The following is a 5,484-nucleotide window of genomic DNA, read 5'->3' on the forward strand; positions in this document are numbered from 1 at the left end:
CTAATACTATAACTTAAAAATACATAAAACATAATTTGAGAAAAATTAAAATGAAGATTTGTTTTTCATACAAACTTCTTTCAATCATTTCTCAAAGAGAGAAAATGTATGCATTGGTAAGATTAAAATCGGTTTTGGAAGCATTTTAACATTTTTCCTCAAGAATAAACCAATAATAAATATTTATTTTAGTTATTCAGTATCATGTTTATCTAGTATTGTTAAAAAAGAAATTCCACAGATAGAATCATTTAATTAGCAAGATTTTATTATTTCTTTGTTTCTGTTGTGTACTGTATAAGGAATCTACAACTTGATAGCACCTAACAACAACAATAACAATAACATAGAGAGAGATCTCTGTTGGCCTAGGGGATAGAAAGTTATGCTACCAAGCCAAAGGTGGGTGGTTTTAATCAGTGGCCTTCAAGCCTGTTTTTTATTGATTTTGGTCAAACATTCTTCTAAATAGTTTAGCATTGGTCTGTCTATTTGCTGTACAGAGGTAACTCGTGGTTGCTGTGATGTTAAACACTGTGACACTGATGTGTCAAATACAATAATGGTAACCCATGGTGAACAGCGTTTAGTGGAACTCCTTGATTAAAACAAGCTTGGGGAAAAACAATTTAAAAAAAAAAAAAGCAAAGCTTGGAAGCAGGAGTGATGTCTACTTCTGAAACAGCCTGCCTCTGCAAACTATGAACTTGGAGAAATGATGAAAGTTATACAAGCGTTCAGGTCTTTCATTCCTAGAGTCACTATGAGTCATCTATGACTCAAAGACACTTAACAACAACAACCACTGTAAAGTTAGTACCTACCCATAACTGACCATCTGGTAGATTAGGAGAGTAGAAATCTGAGTTCAGAACACTGTATGAGAATATTTTGATGTTTGTTCTATCTGAAGGAAGAACCTTCTCTCCTTCCAAGATGTCTGAGCCTGAAATTTCTTCAGGATCACAAAATGTGTCTTTGAATCAATCTTTGCTTGACTCTAGGCAGTTCTCAGTTCAGTGACCCTGGGTTCAAAGTACATACGCCATTCCCTGATTTTCAGTCTTCTTATTTAATATCTTTAGACTAATAGGTGACTTCTGGCTCTTCATTCTTCTCATTCAGTCTCTTTTAGAGTATATGGTAGCTCCCATACTGGTTCTTCAACTATTCTAGAACCAAAAGAGATAAAATTGGCGCTCTAGCCTGAGAAAATATATTAACTTCAGTTACTAGAGATAAAGAATGATGCATCTCATCTTAACTCTGCTTTGTGAACATAACAAGTAAACCAGATTATTACTAACAACCTAATCCTACACATTAACTACAGGCAAAGATTCCATTTTACACCATGTCAGAAAATGAGGCATAACACTTACTAATGGAATTATATCTTATCCATGTTAATACACACTTTTGGGATGTACAATTTTATTATTATTATTATTCTATTAATTATTTGAGGTAATAGACACTTTTTGATAAGTTGGAATTGATGTGACTATGAAACAATATTCAGGTGCTTAAAAATGTGAAATTTGTTTTAGAAAGAGGCTGCAATAATTGTTAAGAAATGTGTCATTCTTAGGATTTTGATACCATAGGGGAATAATTGTAAGCTGCATGAGGACAGAGACCACTTTGCAATAATTTTCTGACATATTATCATTGCTGACGGGCACATCATAGAAAACCAGTAAATGTCTCTTCAGTTAAGCTCTTAATCAGTGTAGAAATTTGGTAAGTCAAATTTTGAAGCAATCTGATTCCTTACTCACTCTCCATTTAGTGTATGCAGCTATAAAAGCATAGTGGCACACGTAACAGATCTACCTTACCACAGAATGTAAATTATCTACTAGGCACAAATGTGCCTAAAAAGGTGCTTCTATACTGAAGTAAAACTGTAGGAATAATTTAATTACTTGGAAAATAAAATAGAATAATTGATAAGAATACAAGTAAAATTTATGTTTGAGTTGTGTTCCATAGGGAATTCTACCCTTAAAATTTTAGTTTGTGAAGAGATGCAGTACCTACTATGTAATTAATGTACTAGTATTTACTAGTATTGGTATTGTAACTTTATGAAACTTTGTAGATAAAGTATATGAATTTATACACATATATGAAGGATGTAAAGGAGGTGGAAGGAGTACTCAGACTCACTGGACCAAAAAAAGAATTGGTTGACAGAGAATAATTTCATGAACCAACATATTATCAAGGGGCAATGGTGATGAAGAAGGAAATTCAAACTGTTCTGAAAGAATTAACAACAACAACAAAAACAATAAAGCCCCAAGAACTGTTGATGGAATACCAAATGATGTATTTGAGCAAACAGACGTAACTTTGGAATGTTCATCAGATAGTGCCAAGAAATCTGGAGGACAGTTACCTGGCCAACTGACTTGAAGAGTTCCATAATTATTCCCATTCTAAAAGTGATCCAACAGAGTGTGGACATTATTGAACAACATCACTAATATTACATATAAGCAAAATTCTGCTGAAGATTCTCCAAAAACTACTGGCCAGTATATTGACAAAGAACTGTCAGAAATACAAGCTGGGTTTAAAAGAGGCTGTGGTACTAGTGATATCATTATCAATTTCTGATGGATCTAGGTTGAAAGCAAAGAGAACAAGAAGAATGTCTATTTGTGTTTCATTGACTATGCAAAGGCATTTGACTGTGTGGATCACAACATATTGTTGCTGATATTGAGCAGAACGGGAATTTGTGCAGAATGGGAATTTGTGCAAAATGAGAATCCCAGAACACTTAATTGTGCTCATGAGAAACCTAGACTTAGACCATGAAGCAACTGTCTGAACAAAGGGGGGAAACATTGTATGGGTCAAAATTAAGCAAGGAGTGCATCAGGGATGTGGTCTTTCTCCATACATTTTCAAACTATATGTGGAACAGATTATTCAAAAAGCTGGAGTTTATGATGGAGTATGTGGCATCAGGTTTGGAGGAAGACTTAGCAACAACCTGCATTATGCATGTGACACAACCTTTGTCACTGAAACTGGGGAGGACCTGAAGTGTTTGTCGCATAAGGTCAAGGACTTCCTTCTTCCATATGGCTTTCATCTCAACATCAAAAAAATAAAGATTCTTGCCACCAGGCCAATAAGCAATATCATGATATATAGAGAAGAGATTGAGATTGCTAACAATTTTAGTTTGCTTGGTTCCACAATCAACATTCTTGGCACAAGCAGTCAGGAAATCAAAAGACAGGGAGTTACTCTGGGTTATTTTGGAAAAGAGGATATCAATCTGTAGAATGGAGTGTGCTTGATTCAGACGATGGTCTTCTCTATCACTTGCCATGCTTCAGAGATCTGGACAATTGCTAACGAAAGAAGATGAATCTATGTCTTTGATTTGTGGTGCTGGAAAAGAATAGTGACTATGCCATGAACTGCCAAGAGAATAAACAGGTCTGTCCTAGAGAGGGTGAAGCCTTGAAGGCAAGGATTTTGAAACTCCATCTCACAAACTTTGAGCATGTTGCCAGGAGGGACTTCATACTTGGAAGGGTGGAGAGTCAGTGCAGGAAAGGTAAACCTTGAATGAGATGAACTGACAGTAACTGGAATAATGGGTGTATGTGTGTTGGAGACAGTGAGATTGGCTCAAGATAGAGTAAGATTCAGAGTCACTGTCCTTAGGGTTGCTATAAGTCACATTTGACTCAACAACACATACAACAACAACTTTCATAAGTATGTGTATTTATATATTCACATGTATATATACACACACACATACATCACCCCACCACAAACATATATGAATAAATAACTATAACAACAAAAGATCTTGACGGTATATCAGTTAATGCTTAGGTGCTGACTAAAAGGCCAGTGGTTTGATCCTACCAGAAATCCTACAATAAAAAAAAGAGAGAAAAATAACAGTTGACCCTATAAAGATTATAGTTTGGGAAATAATATGATGCACTTCTGCTCAGTCATGCTGGGTCACACTAAGTCATAATTGACTCAATAGTAACATGTCTATGTGAATATATATGTCAAGGTCATAGAAGAATTAGTCATATGTGACTTTATATGGAATTGTATCATGAAATTATACCAAATTTTTGAAGGTAATTTAGTTTGCTTTGTCTTGTTTTACTTCTAGATTTTCAAAATTTGGATCAAAAACATATAGAAAAAATATCTTTTTCCAAATTTATAAATGAAAATATGATATTTTCCTATCTTTTAGTTTAAAAAAGAGTTTTCCCAGTTTCTTAATCATATTTATCTCTATTAAGAAAATATTTAAGAAAAAGAACTAGAGAAAAAAATCCAAAAATAAAAAATCACCCCAAAGCAAAATAATCCCTCCTTTGTTGTCTTATAAATGATGCATATAAAACCAATAGTTGTCCTAGAATAAGACATGTGACCATTTTGGCTGACTTACCTACATATTCAGCTATTTGGAGTCATTATTGATTTACTGCAGTAATAAATGTCTAAAACAATTATTTCAACCCTGCTGAGAATATTAAGTTTCCTGAGAAATGTAAAGCTGAACCTCTGGTGAGATCTCCGTGGGAGAAATGAAGTGAATTTCCTTCAATGAAGTTTGGCACTGCTGTGAACTTCTTTTCTGTCAACATGGCTAAATGTTTTAAGTAAAAGTTAGTGAACAAGGTACAAAAAAATAGCAGGTGGTTGAATATTGATTCAAATAATGAATTATATTTAATACCTTAAACATAGTTAAAGTAATTAAAATGAATGGTGTTAAGATTTGTAACCATCTGAATATGAACTTTTGCCAAATAAGGTTTGCCTTTTATACAAAAATAATTCAGGGGGAAAAACTGCAAAGTTCTTGAAGAGTAGCTTACATTATATACATTTATTTATAACATAAAATTTTTAGAGAAATTTCATAAAGTAAGTTGTCATTATAATCATCACGAAAATTTACACCTATTTCTTTGAAACCTCTTGCTCAATCAGGGAGAAATAACTTCTCATTGTGAAATGAACATTGAATATCTTTTCTGATAAATAGGGTCACTAGGAGTCATGCTTGACTCAATGGCACCTAACAATCACAATGACAGCATATACACAAATAGATAGTTACCTTATTAGAACAATTATTGTGTTCTTCCTCTCAAAAGCCTTTTACAAAATAGGAATACTGATTTCCAAGACCTTGGAGAGGTTTAAAAACTAAGGGGAAAATTTTTTTTAATTTACATTTTAAATCAATAGCACAATTCACATTCTTCTCTTCACTCACATGATTAGAGTGAATAAATGAGCTGATATTACTCAGTATAAATGTTAACGAAAAAAAGTGTTATTTGGGGAGGTATTATGCAGCACTCTATTTTCAAGTCGTGCAAATATCTCCAGAACCTCTCTAGAATCAGTTAAAAAAATTAGTGATAAAATTAAATGAAGTTTCATTTGTTGTTGTTGTTGTTGTTA

This window comes from Elephantulus edwardii, unplaced genomic scaffold (assembly GCF_000299155.1).
Source record: "Elephantulus edwardii isolate Elephantulus edwardi_28Jun2011 unplaced genomic scaffold, EleEdw1.0 scaffold00023, whole genome shotgun sequence".
NCBI classification, from domain to species: domain Eukaryota; kingdom Metazoa; phylum Chordata; class Mammalia; order Macroscelidea; family Macroscelididae; genus Elephantulus; species Elephantulus edwardii.